Here is a 20,724-nt window from a genome sequence, read left to right as displayed (position 1 = left end):
GGTGGAGGTTTTAGCACTTCGTTATTGTGTCTCTTTCAGTCTGTTTCTGTTTCTTTACCTACTATCCTCTTCATACCTCACTATGAAACATGAAACTAAAATGAACGCGATAATAGCAATATCGAGAAGTGGAAAAACGATTCAAGTACGATGTCCATGTATATCATTTACATACGACACGTATTTGGCGGCGTCGGTGGTGAAGACAAAATAATATTGCAAAAGGATAGGGAAGAGAATTATTACAGCTCTAAGTTTCTCAACAAGTTTGTTTATCTCAGTGATCATTAGACTGTTCAAATGTACTAATTTTCGTATACTCGCACTGCTGTTTATGTAAAACGTATAATATATACGCCACGTCGTTGCTACTGCCGTAAACGTTATAATGTAATATTATATATATTTGCAGCGCTATATATTATTATCATTACTATTATGATTTATAAGTATATATAACTTATCTTACGCCCGAGACGTACCGCCGAACAATAATCAAAATGTATGCACCACACGAATCTACAGTTAATATACGTGATATATGTACGTACCTATATACCTAACGTTTGAATTATAGTAGGGAGGCATTGACAGCACGCATACACGACCTCTCAAGACTTTTGGCAATGTATATAAAATATATACGTCAAATTATTATACAAGTAGATTAACCCGTTCGTTGCGTTTCGTTTTCACCTCCGCGAAACAATATTCCGACGACGGCCGGATTAATGCCTCAAGTGATGTTTTTGTCTGAAAAATCGTCGGTTGGTGTTAAGTTCATTACTTAAGCAATGGAAATGCCTGATTTTTGTTTACTTTATTGGTCTACGACAGAAAAAATGTTTCGTTTGTGAAACTACCAATAATAAAAAAAAAAAGAAATTTAAATATTTTAGAAATTATTATATTTTTTATGTTGTATTTGACTTAAAAATTAATGCGTATTAATTCGTATAACTGTTATAAGTCTAATAGCCGTAAGAGCTGCAGCAGCTATATTGAGATGTACCGATGTGACAAGAACCAAATATAAAATCCTGTATAAGTATTATTTATAATACATTTATTATTGTACACACAAAAATAACGAAAAAGCTCCAATTATATATTTATAAATATTAATAGTGTGCGAATTATACAAATTACAAGGTGATCTATTATATTTTATCGGCTACACGTCTAGTTTTATTAATAATCATTTGAAGTTTAGATGAAGGAGTACAATGGCAAGAGATAATATTTAGGATTTTTATAGAAAATTTCTGGTTTACCACTAGAAACTAATCTAATCCCAATAAAATATTGTTTGATAAAATTAATTATGATTATTCAATAATATTACGTAAATTTTAAGAAAAGGTATTCCGTATTTCCGTGTCGGGTTATGCAGTTTGAAAAATAGGTAGATAAAGTCATATAAAATAGTAATAACAATAATTCAAAAATCCTACTGATATTTAGAGAAATTGATTTTTTTGTCCATAATTTAGTTTTATGAATTTAAACGATAATACTTTAAAGTTTAAACTTCAAACTATATTAAAAGGTTATTTTAACACAAATAATTTTATTGAAAAATTAGCGTAGCCAGTTAAACGAATTACTCCATATTATCTAATAATATACGACCTGATACACATCGATGGACAGCAGTATACTTGCACGCGTGTTTACATTATTGACGGCGTTACAGCCGCCGGTACTTGTGGTAGGTTCAGTTTAGGCGTTAGGATAGGTGGGTACTCAACACCGACACGTATACTCTTTAATTTTATTGTACATTTATTTTTGATTTTTTCTTTCATTTAATTTTCAACATCACTTAAGTATAGATTGGTTTCGATTTTTTCATGAGCTATTCGGATCTTGTCTGGTAGTATCTATTTATCATAATTCATAACTATTTACGTATAGTTAAAACCGACAAACGCATGTAATTACAGTGCACATAGTTATTACTTATTATCAATAATATAGCGTACCTATTTGCAGTTTGTAGTACATAATAATATTATAGTCCATAATATCTATAATTGAATGAAAATAATAAGTTTAATATATTAACAATAGTATTAATAGTAATAATAAGTATGAAGTCTTATAGAAACAATACTTTATTACTTATACACTCTCTCAGAATAATTTTTATGATCAGTTATTAAATCTATTTTTAATTCCTACATAATATTATAATATATGATTATCTGATTAAATTTCTGCCTTATACCAAAAATTGCAATTAGTTTGGTTATCAATAAAAAAGTTAATCGATAAATAAAAATTATTTGGGAAACATAACTGTAACAAATTAAAATAATCGTATTGAAATACCTCAACATATAAAGTTCCGAAGAAAATATCTGTTCATTTAAAATTACCATTTAGTAAGTGGCGTATTTATGGGGGGAGATTAGGGAGATATATTTCCCCTCTTGGTCCCCCCTTTTTTTAACTTATATTTTTATAGTTTCAGTTGTATTTTTTTCCATTTTCACTTTATCAGTACTCAGTAGGTAATAAAATGCTAAGATATTAATTGGCATCGACGATTTTATAGTCAGGAGTCAAGGACTCAAGGAATCCTAAATACACCACTGCATTTAGTATTATCAATCATAGAATCAATACATTTTTTTAAATTATTTATGATGATGCTAATTTTGATATAAATTAACCTTATTAAATTGTGTATTTGTTTTAAGTTTTTCGAGGTTATGATTAATCATCAATAATTTTATTTTTTGTGATATTAAAATAGTTCCAAGATAATTATTACTACTTTGTAGATTTAGCTCAATGAATTAGAGATGAATTTTCTTATAAGTCTTCTAAAAAGTGAACTAAAGGAAATTATAACAACAGATTTATATATGTAGGCAATTATTCATACAAAGCAAATCGATTAAATATTATAGGCAATTTATAAAGTATTGTTTTTATAGAATATTAAATTTATATTTACGTATATAAAGAAAGAAAGAACTTCATGACGAGGCCAACGTATGTGAGCGTACTTAATTCACGTTGACTTTTTAGAGTGTACATATATAAATATAAATATATATTTTTCTAGACAAAGAAACTTTCAATAGTTTTATCTATCTTCGTGGTTTAATCCAACTCATGTTTTTTTCAATGCCAAAGGGTAAAGTTCGTTCAATGTAGTCGAAAGTGTTAAATACAATTTTTACTCCTTATCGTTCAGTGGATCAAACCTGTTCTTCACAGCCTCAGTGTAAAAATTAAAAAACTTTTTATTTTTATTCTACTTGTGGCCTATGATAACTTATCGACATTAAAGCCCTATGGACTGAATGTGTTTAATACCGTATATGTTATGATCTATATGTAGTATGTACATTTACCTTTGATACTTTTTCGTCAAACGAACATGGAAAACAAAAAGTCACTCGCTTTTCCCACCACGATACATATAGATAATTTTATACATTATACTTAAGTATAGCAAAAGTGTATATTTAAATACTTAAAACTATATTTGGTTGTGTATTTTGATAGTTACTAAATAGAATTCTAGCTCATATAATATAAAATATTCTCATAGACTTTTTATATTGATCCTGGGGTGCTGCTGTTTTTAAATTCGTTGGATTTTTATGATATCATATTTTTTTAAATAAATCACTGTAAAACTCATTTCACAAACGATTAACCACGACCACCGTACTGTAAAGATTATAATGTTTAACTTAACTATGTATTTTTGAAAACGTCAAAAAAAAAAAATACCATCGCGTGGTTTTCAATATATGCAATGTTATCGATAACAATTAATCCGATGCGTCAGCCATCTAAAAAACACAGGAGTATATTTTATATAGCAGTTGGTCTAAAAACTAGTCGATCGTATATAGCGTAGCTATATGTTGCTAGTCGGTTTAAAAAATATCCATTACTACCCGATAAGTGGTTTTTAATGACTGTGTCGTCGTACACAAGCCTTTCGATAAGGGGGAGAGAAAATGATAGTAGCAAAAATTGGGGCGGAAGATTGAAACATAATTGAATTATTTGCCCTCTGCATGTAATGATTATCTAAAATATTCTAAAGAGTGGAAAAAAAATGATATTTATTTGTCGGCTTAGAGCACCACGACGAGGACGGTCCGCTTCAACCACTGGGGTGATTTTTTTCATGTTTTTCCAGGGGCTTAAAATGACTCACTTTAAACTCTTATTTCAACTTGATATATCCCCCTGCCAAAATAAAGGAAAAATAAATAAGTTTCCGTCATGCCAATAAATATAAGGTGAACGCTGATAATAATTCGTTGCAGTCGCATTCTCTCTCTTCTCCCTTTATTATTTTATAATTCAGTGTAGTTAAAAAAAAAAAAAATAATAAATAAAATAATAGAGTATCGACTAGAGAGTATATCGTCTGTTTACACGCATTACTTTTTAATCTTATATATCGACAAACGAAATTAATATAGTATAATAACATAACTAAGATAATTTTTTTATAAAAAGAACAATTTGAGCAAAATCTTAAATATTTTAGACAAGGGCATCATTTGGGGTATTGTAGGGTATGCTTATGCATACCTAAAATTTATCAAGATGCAATTTGGTCTGACTATAATTTTTCTGCTCCAGGCAAAAATTATTCTATTTTTTTACATACAAATAGTCTTAACTCTCAAGCATCGGCAGGTCCGTATTAACGTATAGGCAGTATAGGAAATTGCCTAGAGCGCTAAATTTTAAAGGGCGTAAAGCAAAATCTGATATCAACTCCTATTTTTTATTATATTTTATTTTTTTTGACGGATTTTGTATTGAATTTTATTGAAAATTTTCAAAAAAATGCCTAATTACTTTATTACTTTTGTTTTGTTTTGTTTGAATTGAGATAGACAATAAATAGGTTTATTTTTATCCATATTTTCCATTTATTATGTATTTATGTTTTGTGAGTTAACAACACAGTTTAAATCGTTTATTTCCAAAAATTATTAGCTGACATTGACGATCAATAGTTATAAATTATAATAATGATGATCAAATAAGACAGCATTAATATTATAGTATGTTGTTCCCAGAATAGTGTATAAAATTATAATTTATAAATAATTTAGATATATATTCTATGCCGTAACAGCTGTTACCCGTATTCCAATATTGTTTAATCTACTTAACACTTAAGATATCAGAGACACTTATAATGTTGTAGCTAAAAAGTTAGAATAATTTTCATATTCTATATTTCTTACAAATTTATAATGAATAATTATAAATTATTAATATTGTTATACATTTTTAATTTTTAATTTAGGTTTATTTCGGATGTTGAAAATGACTCAATTTTAACAGACGAATGCAACCATTTGTAACTCCTTTTATCAAAGGAGATAGAATTTAAGTATACTGAAAATCACTGAGTGTTACATATATTTGGTTACAAATTTCAGAATTGTTTTTTTTTCTATAATGTCTAAAATATAAATAATTACATTTTAAATAAAATGATATAGGTATTAACTTGGTATTATTAGATATACATAATATTGATTACTTATATTATTATATTGATGAAAATTTTTTTGTAATAATTATAGTAAATAAATATATAATGTAATAACGGCCTGTTGGAAATTTTTTTGGCCTGCCTTGTTGTTAGCACACCTTTCAAAAAGTCGAAATGACGCCTCTGATTTTAGACCCAGCGAGTATGTAAAACACATACATATATACATATAATATACCTGACGTATAAACGCGGAAAAAGTAACGAGGGCGTAAAAAAAATAAAATAAATACACGCATATACAAGCATTACCGGAATCCCGATGCTATACGAGGACCTAATAATTTCGGGGTTTTACGACGTGTAACTTTATGCGCCATGTACTACCATCGTCGATATTATACACAACAGACGTACATTATGCATATATATTATACATGTACATACATAATATATACATGGAACAATATATACATACAAAGGGTAAGGCGATTTACTACAGGGCGGCAGTGGTGACGGTAGCGTCCGTCGTCGGTCGGAACAAAAGGCCACAATCGTAAATATCATTCGCGTGCATTTATATATATATATATAGTACTGAATTCCGACCGGAAATGCTTTCGGCGGGCGGCGAAAAGGAATAACGGGTTCCGGGCGTAGAGGTACAGTAATATACACGTGTATACATGTATACATATATATATATTTATATATATATAATAGAACGAAATTCCCTTATTGTAGTGTCGGTCGTTGTCGGTTACGCCGTCTTGTCTTCAAAAACGGTCGGAAAATTTTACCGTCAATATAGCCAGTCATTGCGTAAACCACCACGTTTTGTGCCATTATATCGCACGTCCAATAAATTTTAATGATGTATAACTGTAATAGTGAGTAATCGAAACAATACACTCGATCGCCACTGAATTTCGAACGATGGCTTCTAACACTCTTATTATACACGTATATGTTATTTTATTTAAGGTTGTGCACGTGCTGCATGTGTCGAACCTGCAGATTCATCCATGTAATATAGAAGCGCGGGCGGTCGTCAATCGGTTAATAAGTCATTTGGTTTTTGTATAGGTACACCAGAAAAGGGGTTGAAGTCGAATCCCGAAAGATCAATCGGCGTCGTTTGAGAAATATTTAAATCTCGCAATATAACTGACCAAAAGACAGATTTTAATGTATTTCATTTATTTTAATTTGATAAGCATATTATTCTGTTTACATACAATTTACATCGAATTCGATTCAAGCTATAAAATAAATTAAGTATTTTTCAACTCAACAAAATGATTATGAAATAGGTATACATTTTAAGTTTTAAAATTCTGCATAACCAACAATGCAAAAGCATCTTAAAAAATGTTGTATAGTTTAGATAAAAATTAATAGAAAAATGTACTCTAGAAGCTAGTTATCACGTAATATATTTTAGTGTTTTAAAAATAAAAACCACAATAAAATTAATTTAAAATAGAAAATGTATTCAAGTTTGGTAACATATTTTTGCTACGATGAAATCAAACTTTATATTGGTGGGCTGTTAAGTAATCTTTTCTATAGATCAATGAAAATTTAAATTAATTAATCAATGAAAATTATCCTTGAATAAACGCAAAGGTAAGTATAAACAAATCAATTAGTATAATATACCAATAAATAAATATATAAGTATTTAAAATATACAAAACCACGCGAAATAAAATTTCTTGTTAGAATTATAAGTGCATTAAAACGTATTCAAATTTTATATGAATGCTATGTTTCACCACATGTCTATTGAAAATACGGGGATACAATTGCTATAGATATTATTTACCCTTGTTAAAACGCATTGAATTATAAAAAAAAATCAAACTCCTCGTGACGTCTAGTTTAATAAGGGATCGTGGGAGCAACGAAATAATAATGTATATGTCAGATACAATACGATGACGCGTACGGTGTATGGTTCATAATAATGTAAAATGCATCGCATTTATTGGTGGTCTTTGTGCTTTATTGACTCATGATCCATTTTAGTGATTGAAATTTTTCTCTAATCGATATTGGACTTAAAATCGAATTTAAATGAATCTCAAAGAACAATAAAAGGTATATTTTAATGTTATTTTATTGAAGTAAAAATAATAACATAAACTATAGGAAATAATTTAAAAACAATTAACTAAGGTAACTTTTTTATTTAAATTAATTTAACTTTTTGAAAGTATATAGTCGATATCCAACCGATCGGATAACTTTGCTATATAATAATACACTTTCTATATTTTTATAATATTATGTATGTATCATACGCTATTACACATTTCCGATATGACTACGTTACAGAGGCTGGATTTCATTTGTGCTGTTTCTTTGAAGACAATAAACGGCTGTGGCTGTTTTGGGAGATGTAAAAAAACATTGCACACATGGGCACGAAACTACACATTACGACCCCTTTTGACACCCACTTTTTCAATTCGCACCGCACACACATGGTGTTTTTTTCCGTACGTGCAGGATAAACTTATTATACATCGCATTGTTGTTGTGTACGCGCGTGAGCGTGCGTGTGGTTTATCGGGGTTTTCCCTAGCCACTACGGGGGGCGCATTATGGGCAAACAGAGTGAGTTCAGAAACTACTTAAAAACCGGCAACCAATCTTACTAACACAATTTTTTTTCCCAATTCACACTTCAACACACCTAAGCCCATTATTATATTATTGCGTTTTATTGTCCAGAGCGTTCAAATGTGCGCGCTCTAATAACACGACGTTGTTGAATATGGGTACTATATGAGTATAATATAGTCAGAAAATGCAAAAACGCAATAGGAGTTGACCTATTTATTTTTCTATATGTTTCCTCTATTAAAACAAATACAGTGGAAAACAGTATTATTAATTTTCAAACACGATTTTTATTATTTTATGTGTTATAAGTTATACTTCGGGTATATGCACTGCAAATATGCTAACTATTGTAAATACTGACTTTAGACGTGTGGCGATTCTAATATTGCTTGTACTCGTATCCTAATACGTAAACGTATTTTTATCGTACAACAATAAATTCAACAAAAAATTTGAAAAGTTTTTTTGTTCAAGATGTGGAGATTTTTTAAATTTAGTCGAAATGTATGTATACTTATGATTTTTTTTTTTGTTTTTCAATTTTCCATATTTAAATATTATTTATTTAAGCCTGAGTTTCTTGTCATTTTGTCGTTCTCAAAAAACGTTATTGAAATTGTTTACAATTTTTATTTCATAGTTGTTATGGTTGATAAATATACAATTTAATTATAGCTGCATAAATTCTATAATTAGCTAAAACATTGTATGATAAATAAAAATTTCACATGTAGATATCTAATGCAATTGTTTATGATTATTCATTTAAATTTTTAAAGCATCATTTCACACAAATTTTGATTTGATACTATTTTTATTTAATAAGCAATAGGTTTTATTTTTATTCACATTAACTGATTTTTACAACTATTAATTTTTGTAATTAATGTGCAGTTTCATGATAAATTATTATTAAAAATTTAATTTTTATGTTTTCTTATTATTACATTCGGTAATACACGCCGTGGCAGTAAAATTTTAGTTACTAGAAACGATTCAAGTGACGTATTACTATTCTGCAACAGAGTTAGGAAGTTATCGAAGCAAAAAAGTAATTTATCTACCATAGTTGGTATAGTAATCGCGTAACTTCCAGCAGCAAACTCATTTTAACTTTAATCAGTTATTGTGATACACAATAATTTGTTACATTAATAATAATAAAAATCCTAACATCTGGAAATTTATAATTTGACTGTTATTAAAGATTTAGATTAAACAAAATTGTAGTTTGTCAATTTATATTATAACCGATAGCAGGGTTGTTTTTGCAGTCGCATAGACATAATAATTAAATTTTTATAACCCCATTAAACGCTTAATGACAAAAATCATTCCATTTTTGAAGAACCACCTGGCATTTATTCCTAATTACTTTAAAAAATCCCGGGAAAATTTTTTTTTTTTAAATGTTGATTATTTTTCCTTTAGAGTATCCCCAGTCATATCATTAAAAGTGTGCCCGTTTTTGTTTAAAAACAAGAGGTAAAAAAATTAAAATTTACCTACAAAGCCTTTGGAGGACGGGACCTTACAGATGATTGAAAGTTTTAAAAACTCGTTTCCCGTAATCAGATTATCCCATCCGGGCCATTAATCATTATAATCTGGTAATACTTCGGAGCCATACCGTTTTAGAATGTTTTTCTATTCGCCAACACGAGAAGAAACGTCCGGAGATAGTGTAAAAAGTTTGACATCAATTGCTGTGCCCTCGACCATCACTGACGAACGAATGAACTATATATTATAAATAATATGGATGGGAATGTGTGAAAACAGCGAGCGAAGCACACACACGAAACTTGGGGGAAACTTCCAGGATGGTTTTAAATGAAAGTCTGACAAATTGCAACGTGGTCAGTATACGAAAATCGACCGTGCACGGTCTTTTGTTCTTGTTTGGCGGGTGACTAATTTATCAAAATTTCCGAGTGTATATAGTGTGCTAGTGGTAATTCGATTTAGACTTTTGCTGTCTGTAACCGACGTAAATCCAAGGGGTTTCGAAACACGAGAAAAAGTCCGAAGGGTAGGGATTTACCCCACAAAGCACAAGGTACCCATACAGACGCAACCGGCACTGAAGTAAAAGCCGAGTTCGGGGGAGATTAATACCATCAAAATATAAGTCTGTTTAGAATTTAATTTATTTTACTTGGATGAACATTTATTATCCGTTTAAAATAAATGCTATACTTTACGTAAGTAACTTTTATCTGAGAAAAATATAGTTCCAAAAATAAATAAATGTAGTTTTTAATAATAATAAAAAAAAAATGCATAAAATTGTATTATATTCAAATTAAGTATAGAAATACCTATAACAAACATATACAACTTAAAATGTATTATTTAATGTATTTATAATTAATTATAATTTTGTATTGATAAATTTTAAAATAGATTATTTTTTTCAATCTTATCAATGTATAAACTGTCATGCCGAAAATTAAATGATAAGTTAAAAACTATTTAAGAATCAAAATTCAATTGAGTAAATTTAAAAAAATAAAAATTTTTAAAAGTATCAATATAGATAAATAATAAAGTATAGAATTTGTTAATTATAATGTTAGATAATAATTGTATTATATTGGTAATGGTTTAACAAAATTACGTTAATAATTTGTGATCGTTAAAATTATTACTCTCTAGAATTTATTAAATTTACTTTATAAGATAAAAAAATTTAAAAAAAATTAATTATATAATTTCGGTAGATATTTAAACAAAAATGTACTATTCTGTTAAATATAATATGTAAACAGTCTTATGCGTTGAGTTAATAAAATTAATATCTAAATACTTTAAGACGTATTTATAAATTCTATTTAGCATTAAATACATTCATGTATTTTTGATTTGAGTCCATTATTAAATCTTTAATATTGAAAAACTTGTTAATAACATTTTAAAATATTCTGTAAAAATAATTCTTTTATAGCAGTGGGTTCAAGTATTCTTAATCAAAACAATATAAAACGGTTCAACGTTATAACAATTTTATTATTCTGTGTATAAAAAACGTACATCAAAATTTCATGTCACGGGTATCTGATATTAAAAAAATGAACTTTGTAAAATATAATCATTATTATTGAAAAAATAAAAATTATCTACGTTAAGCACAAAAGTTAATAATATAAAAATCGCTGTAATATTATGTGTGTACTCTGCAGACAGGTGTCTATCAACATTTATTATATTTGTTTATCTGCATTAAAGTTATACCACTACGTTATTTTATACTATATCAACATAGTCATTTGATGGTTCTTAATTTTTGAAAGTGTTAACAATTCGTAGCTTGTGATATTTTGTAATTAGGTAGCTCAGTGAATAATATTCTTGATTAAATATATAACTTCTACGCCAGTGTGTTTGTCAAGTTAAAATGAGGTTTTTATATGCCTACATTTAGAACAAGAATCTTTATTTTAATTTTAGTAGCCACCTATATGCTACATTTAGATTTAATTGAAAAACATACTCGATTAAATATGGTATTTTGATATATTTTGAAACATATTTTAATGAAACAGTATTCCGATAACTGTGTTTTTAATTTCGAACAAATTCAGTCGTTTGGCGCATCAATTGGAACCTAACAGTGTTTATGAGACCTATGGGCTATAACTATCCGATTGGATTACTCGAACGGAAGTTTGAAAGATTTATAGACACGCGATGTCAGTTACACCACACTGCGGTTTTCAATAATAATAATAATAACACGATTATTATTATATACATAATGAATCATAATTCAAAATTAGTTGTTGAAAATGAAGTGTGCATTAAAAATGATCGTATTCTTCTCAATTGCTTTTCAATAATACGTTAATGGAGTACTTTTATTATTATTATTAGATATAGGACTGTTTACTGAATTTTTAAAAGAAAAAGTTTAATGTTAACGGCTGAGAAAATTGGAAATAAATTTATAAAGTATGCTTCGTGTTATAATAATTAATAACCAGCTGTCGAAACGTTGAATACTCAAAATTCAGACGCATATACATAAAACTAAAATACAAAATAGAATATTAAGTTCTTTATTAAAAATTATAAAAACACTCTTCTGGGGAGATTATACATATTCGAATTTCACAACACTGCAAAAGGCCATAATTTTTTTTATTTCTTATATAATAATATGATTTCTAATTAAGTTATTTATGGTAGCTAAAAATTATTCTTAGCCTAGTATTATTTACTAAACTAATAGCTGACTGAAATTCTTGATATTGTCATTATACTATTATATGCATATATTTTAATCTATTTTTTATTATTCCAAAAATGCTTATAATATATTATGATCCTTCTTTAATTTACTTTATGCTCATAAATTATAGATGCATCAGAACGTAACCAGTAGGTTATTAGACAAATAAAAATTAAGATTTAACAATTCGAAGGAAAAAATATTTTAGCAATGACAATTTTATTGTTAATTTTAAATTGAATAAATTGATAGTTTTCAAATCAGATGAAAAAATACATTTGTAATAATTATAATGACAAAATAATTATGAATTTCGTACAAATTCAAGTTTATCTTAAACATCATCCGATAAACCTGTTTTATATTATTATCATAATTCATACCAATAAATCCTATCGTGGACTTTATCATGGTAATCTCCTTGTAAATAGACTTACTACCCTATTTGTTATCGAACAAAGTACACAACGATAGTTTATATATGTGTGTGTGTGTGTGTGTGTGTGTGTGTGTGTGTGTGTGTGTGTTTGTGAGTATGTGTAACGAGTGAATTGTTATTGCGGTTCAAAAGGTTACTCACAGATCCCTGTACGATTCTCAATAATAATAATAATAATAAAAAAAACAAAACAACAAAAACCTAATGCTCGAAAGAGTCTAAAAAAAAATATTGCTTCCAGCTTATAACTAAAATTCGCTCTCAGTTCGAATAAGCACTGCATCTGTCGGTCACGATCAGCCGTGTTTCATTTGTTTCCTTTTACGTAAACGTGCACCCTCGACATATAAGTTACACGTAAAATACATTATACTGGTACACTTTTAATTTTATCACTGACTACGAGGAGTTAAGCGCATGATAGTCGATCCGTGAAGAAAGCTGGTACCATGTTCGACCCTCTCTCGGCATATTTTGTTCTTTAACTGGGTCCGTTTTCTTTCGCACCCAAACAGCAAGTTTTATGATACCGACGATAATGTGAAACAGTAAACACCCGCCGTGTCCTTCTCGTGAAACTACTAACCGTCCATCCAACTGAGAACGAGCAGCGAGGACTTGGACCCAGTTTTTGGTTGTGTTTGGTGGAGATTGGCGAAGGGAAGGGTAGAAAGTACCTCGGGCAATGGCGTCGCTGCACCCTGCTGCACACACACACACATACATACACATGTATATTGTATGAGTGTGTGCTGTGTGTGTATACATTGTGTATGTGTACATTATTGTGATAATCACTGTAATCATCATCATCGTCATCATCATTATCATCGTCTTCCTCGCCGTCGTGGTTTAAGTGCAATAATATTTCGAAGCAGGGTCGAAGCAACAACTTGGCGTCCCCAGGTCTCATATATAATGCTATATAATGTACACCCGTGTTACGATTGAGCGTAGTGTATATAAAGCTTTGGCAACAATAATTTCGATAAACCCCGCCGGGCTTCTAAGAGATTATTCGCATATTTCTCCATTAAAAAGCCGACGCTTGCTGTCAGCGGGAAGACAGTGTGGCGGCGACGATGAAGCGAAGTTCGTATATAAACGTACACACGTAGTCACGACACAATGATTCTAATTCTTATAATTTTAAAATTTATATTATTCTCATCAATCATCCCTTGTGACGCTTATAGGAGACATTTGGCAAAAAGGCATAATAATTCATACAAGGCATCGTGCGACTCACAATTATATAAATACATTATTCTCCAGTAACAGTAAGTCACTATGACGACGTTTCTAGAATATGAGCTCTTACTATTTTTCAAGACAATGCCTCCAATACTGTTTACTATAAGTAACATATTTCCAGGTATTTGAAATATAATAAATAATAATTAAGGTTTAATATAGATTCGTACTAATTTCGGTAAATTGCGTTAAAATTATTATACAAATCGAATTTAATAAATTTCATGATTTATATATTTGTAGTTGGTTTTTGTTTCACCTCATAGAATTTAATGACAAAAACAAAAAAAAAAAATAATAATATTAATGACAAAATGTGTTATTACCGCTACTATTAAATAAAAAACGCGATTTTTTTCAGAACTGATCTATGGCAGTATATATAAAATAGTACGCATTACACGACTATATACTATCTGCTTAATATTAAAACGGTTAACAAATTTATACAATTCGTCGCCGCCAAGTAGTGCAATTTTATTATTAGTTAGCCAAAGGTTGGCATGTAGGTAGGTGTACGATACATGAAACTCCTACATGAATTGTTTGTAATTATACCGGATGATAAGTTTACAAACACCATTTGTAACCCAAACTTTGAATGTGCTGACATTAATATATAATGTATTTAAAAATTTCTAATAACATGTTATTGGCTGATATCGTATGAGTAAACGAATTATAATATTAAATATGTATGTTTTAAAATAAATAGGTATACCTACGTCAAGTGATTCACATTAATCAAAATCCCGTAAAACAAAATAACATTTAACTATCTATATACAACGCGCATAATATTATCATTGTCGTTTATTTAACAACATTGATTTTAGCTGTTATTCAATCTTATGCTAATGTAGTCTGCGTGTAATTAATATTAAAGTCTTAAACTTCTGAAGTTTATGAACTTATTGTTATTATTGCATTAATAATACCAACGCTCTGTATGTGGTTTATACTATTATATTGTAATATAAATCTATTAAGTATTGTTAATATTTTAATATACCTACAATGGAAAATAGTAAGCAAAGAAAAATTATTTAAATAACAATCATCCACACATATCAAAATCATTTATTTTCTTAGTACAACAATTATTTTAAATAATTTTCCAATTTCTTTTTTTTTTTTATTAACAATACGATTATTATTATTTTTTTCAATTGTGCATTGCAAAAGACAGTTAGTGTTAATCTCGATAAATATTTAGTTATTTTTTCTTACATAGACAAATAGTGTGCATTGATCTGACATTATCATTATTATTAACTAAAATAAAAATATCGCTTATTTAAATAAATCAATCCCAACTAAAATAATAAATAAACGCTGAATAAATATAAATAGTCATGTATAGTCATTTATTCATAAAATATGCAGATTAATAGTTAATTATTTTTTATTTATTATTCAAGGGTCCTCTGAATTCTAGACATTATTACCGTATAAGAAGTAAGAATAGATTAAAAAAAAACAATAAAATTTAATAATAGGTACTAAAATAGTTGACATAATACGATATTAAATCAAAAAAGTACACAAGTGCTCAGTACTTAGCAAGGAAGAATCATTTTATTGTACAGTAGGTGTTAAATTTGAATTCAATAATAAATTATTTTATATGAAAACGTTTTTAAACCTATATTATTAAGTATATTTTTTAGTATATTATATATGCTTCTATAACAGTAATTAATCTTACTATTAGTATATGTTACAAATTATAAATAGGTAGTTAAACATTTTAAATTAATCTCAATATTTTGTAAATATTATTGTGTAAATACATTAAAATATAATAAATCATTAATGATATACCTAAAAAAAGTCTTTGCAATTATTTATGAACTACAATAAACTAATTAAAATCATTATACTTTCTTTAAATATTCAATCGTATCAACATTTAAATTTTAAATATCTATGAAAAATTGCGTTTATATATTTGTTTAATTTGTCAATTTTAGTAATACCTATTATTTATGAGAAAACCTTGTAATAAATGTTCAAGTCTAAACTATTAATATTGAACATTATTTAAATCTCTAACTACAAAATAATGTTTAAATTTTAATGATATTGAAAAATCGTTAAAATACAAATTCAAAATGCTTAAAAAAAAATAGAAAAATATAATATGACTGTATTATCAATATTTTTGAACTATTGTGTATATGAAATTTTTTTATTAAACTGTTTAGCATTTCTACCAACCTTAAACATTTTTTTCTAAATTTAAAAAAAACTAAATAACTTTAAACAAAATAGCATACGTATATTATGACATAAAATAAAAATATTTAATTTGAATACCTACAAAATTAACTTCATAGTTAAATTATTTATCGTAGTTACACCAACAATTTAACAAAACTTAAACTATTTTATGAAGACTTTGTTGAAAATAAAAATAGAGTAGATACCCATGTTGAAATATTAAAGTACTTAAGTACTTGAAATAATATCTCTTTAGGGAATAGCCCAGGTGGTAATCTACAAATTGGCTCCTATGTAATATGTGGGGGAGAACCCTTGATTTCTATAATGGCTATAATTCGCCATTTGCTAATTATTTTTTTTTTTTAAGATTAATTTTCAAACAATAACATTAATGTAACAAATAAAAATCTTCGTAATTCAAAATTTGCTTGAAATATCTTTTGAATAACGTACAGGTAAATTACAATACAATTAATACAATGTAATGATTTAGATAAATTATACACCAATAAACTATAGTATTAATTAAAATGATTGTATAATCTATTGACATTGTATTTGTTGTATTTATTTAAGATAAACGCCATAAACGCTCAAGTATTGATGTATTAAAGATATATGAAATTAATAAAATTACAATTACATTTTTTAATTAATAAATCACTCAAGTATAAATACTAAATAATTAATGCATATACTTAAAATTAAATAATACTTATCAAAACTAGTATACTTGATGAAATTCATGATTAATAATTATTGTTATGATTTGAATAATGTTTGGTAATAATATTACTATTATTATTATTTATTATTCAAAAATAATTTGGAAAATATATTACATACAACCAAACACGATTGACGGAAATTAATATGGACAGTATTATGTTAAGAATTTTGGGTTGATCAAATATTTGTGATGCTATTAAATAATATATAAGAAACGGTTAAATGTGAATGCCGAATGGTATACAATATATTATTACAGTGTTCAAAAGCTACTGTAGTCAAACAACCACAGTGACAATAGTGCCGGTGGTTAGATATTTTAACGATTAATGACATAGCAAATTTGGAAACCATTTTTGGATACTATCCAATGCAATAGATCGGTGCCGCGATTCTATTAAGATAATCATACAACGATATTTTTGGCATCTAAATATATTAAATAAATGTGCCCTAAACCTATAGTCTGTTTTAATTAACGCTACTGTCTGTATGAAATCTAGAGATACACACCATTGTCATTAATCATTATAATTGTTGTATATATCCTGTCTAGTATATTACTAGATTATAGTTACGGTAGTTTATTCTTCATTAAACCATAAAAACAGTGAAAATATACATTTTTTTAGTAATTTAAATACCGTACCTGCAGAAAAAGTGAACTAGCCGGTGACTATCATCACATTAGAATTTCAGAGAGCTGTAGTCAAATGTTTACCGGGTTGCAGAAAATTAATAATGTAGATGATGATAATAATAATAATAAATACTGTTAACGTCGGTGGGATGAGAGAGAAGGGACAATAATAGAACTGGTGGTCGATAAACAGGAGGAAAAAATAAAATTCAAAAGATAAACGAGAGGAAACTTAACCGAAACTGAGCGGTATCGACCACGACCGCGATAAATGACCACGACGACGATGGTGCACACCGTCTGTGCGCGTGCGACGCGTTAAGCTCGACCGGAACAACTGAATACTGATAGCGTCGAAGGGAGCCAAGCCGCTTGGCACCCTCTGCCGCCCTGCTTCCAGCGCCACCACCGTGCCGCCGTCACCGCAAACGACAGCGGAGGCGGCGGCAGCAGCAGTCTTGCTCGCGCACAATAGTCGGACGACCGACAACGCTCCTCCGTCCACCACCGATCTGCAATCCTAACCGTCGCCGCCGCCGCCACCGCCGAATCTTCTTTCACACGCACGCATGACGTCCCACACAGTCCTATTCTTATAATAATCAAAATTCGGGTGTCTTTACTGAGTAGGAATCATTAAAAAAAATAAGAGGAAAACAGTATTGAAATGCGAAATACAATGATAATTATATTTTGAAAAATTTATATAATTCCATAATTTATCGTTATCTATAAGTACGACATAATATTTGCTAGTAATTTTTGCTTTTATGTACTCAAGTTAAAAAAAAAATAAATAATAATAAAATATTATTTATAAGTAAAACAAATGTATAATACTATAATATAATAGGTGTATTATTTTTTTTTACACTTTTTAAATAAATTATATTTAAAAGAAAAGCCAACTTTTAAATTAAAATGCCTGTATTATTTATTATTTGCGCAGCATAGAAGTTATAGCTGAAATTTTAAGTTGATGTAACTTCAGCTGTTAATGATCAAAAGAAAAAAACAAAATGTTACAATATAGGCCATCTTTATGTACATTTATATTGTTGTTTTATTTTTTTTTTTTTTTTTGTGAATAATCCTTATTTAATATTTATAAACAAAGTGGTTTTCTATTTTACAGTCTATGCCATAGTTAGAAGAACTAAGATCTGGGGCAGTGAATAGAGATAGAATTATAATACAAAATTAATATCCAATCATGCTCGCTCCTATTTTTTCCTTTTATAATAAATTTATTCCAATAATGATTTCTGTAATTTTTAATTATAGTAGGTCTTAAAACCAATAATACTTTGAAATATTTTTATTTTTATACTATTTTTATGAAGTGTTTTGTGATGATATATGAAGTTATTTTTGTCTAATAATTATTAGAAAAATATTAAATGTATTTTAATTGAAAATTTCCAAAAACATAATTTGACTAAATTCAATATAAAACAAAAAAATGGTGTGAGCGTACTTGGTGAATTACCCATCATATTTTAAGTACATGGAAGATTGCGATTGTCAACCGTGGTCATGGGAACTCAACTTAAACTTGTCATTCCGACGACGAAGGATCTGAGAATCGCTGCTTTTAAAATTCTCAAAAATCATTCACCAAATGAATTTCAGATTCTACGACCCTGACCGACTGACTAGGACCCATTAGCCGCTCCGCAACACGTCACGCTCCCGCTAACGTCTGCTTTTTTTATCATTGTACGATATGCACGTATATGCATATTATACGCATGTGTACGTGTTTACCGTCCCTTTCAGTTTTGATTTCGTGACTTCCGCCAAAAATATATATACATATATATGTAGGCATGCGTATTTCGTATATATAAATGTATTCTTCCACTAGATCGAATAATAAGATATCGAGTCCATCCCGTTCTCCATTCTCCTTTCAGTGGTTTGAACCCTCACGGCGTACGTCGAATTATTTCGTTGATCGTCTCTCAATCTTTTCGCGCTCCACACACATACACACACACACACACACACACACACACACACACATATATATATATATATATGCGTGCATATAATATGTATACGGCATACGCATTACATATTATATACATATGACTGCACCTCTATATATATACATATTTTTTTCCTCTCTCGACGAATTGGTAGACCGAAAAAAAACCGGAAATACCTCGTGTGCGTGCCTGTTAGTGTTCCATGACTGAGAAGAACATTTATAGATTTTTTGGTTCCGGTCTCGGATTTATATTATTACAAAATTTAATTTTTAGTTTCTGATTTCGATTTCAGTTCTTAAAATTATATAACGAAATTATTTTGTTTCAATAGAGTTTCAGTGAATACTGATAGTATAATTTAAAGTATGAAATTGGGTTTTTTAAAGTGTAAATATTAAATGAAAAATCAATACTAACCTTAAATTCGTTATTATTTATTAAAATAATAAATATATACTTACACCTATAGAAATAATATAGTTTATTTTTTGCTTATTTTTATTATTATTATTCTATTGTATTTTGAGCATTTAATATCTCAATTCCGCCGTTGAATATCAGTAAATAGGTTTTACTAAACCTAACATAACCAATGAGATATGCTGCAGAAAGGTATTATATTATTAATAATTAAATGATGCAATCGAATTTTCAACAATAAATCATCATATTCCTGTGTCATATCTAAATTTTAATAAAGATTTTCGGGACACTATGACAAATTGTAAGACCTGAACCCAAAGAGTCTATATTATAGTTACTCCTAAAATAAATACTATTTGAGGTAAAATTTATCACTACATGACGGCATCCATCGCAACTAGTAAATAGATGAAATTAACTTTACTTATATTGGTCACTAAGTTAAGGTCATATCTGTTTAGTACATAGCAGTTTATACCAGTTATTCTGATAAAATATTTTGTAACGAACCTAAGCCGATTGTCCTGAAATAAAACTTCGATAACTTATGTTCACATTTTATATTTTGCTAAATATTTTTTATTGAAAAACAATATTTTTTTTTGATATTATAATCAAGTGAATAAGTTGATTAAATGTTTAAATCTATTTTAAAATTATCCT

General features: G+C 28.4%; 1 protein-coding gene across 4 annotated transcripts in view; it reads right to left on the bottom strand.

Moving 5' to 3' along the window:
* The window catches only part of LOC112597306, a 210,187-nt gene that overhangs the window by 136,062 nt on the left and 53,401 nt on the right, over positions 1–20,724 (bottom strand). For 3 of the 4 annotated variants that reach the window (XM_025343284.1, XM_025343287.1, XM_025343288.1), the window contains exon 1: positions 17,654–17,967. The exons of the other annotated variant lie outside the window; for it this stretch is intronic. The gene's annotated coding sequence lies outside the window, so the exon portion shown is untranslated. Of the gene's footprint in view, positions 1–17,653; positions 17,968–20,724 lie in introns of those variants that run through there. 4 annotated transcript variants of the gene reach the window in all.

This window comes from Melanaphis sacchari, unplaced genomic scaffold (assembly GCF_002803265.2).
Source record: "Melanaphis sacchari strain LSU unplaced genomic scaffold, SCAv2.0 Contig40_pilon_pilon, whole genome shotgun sequence".
Lineage (NCBI taxonomy): Eukaryota > Metazoa > Arthropoda > Insecta > Hemiptera > Aphididae > Melanaphis > Melanaphis sacchari.
The sequence above is the reverse complement of the archived record's forward strand: the minus strand, read 5'-3'. Positions and strand labels throughout refer to the sequence as shown.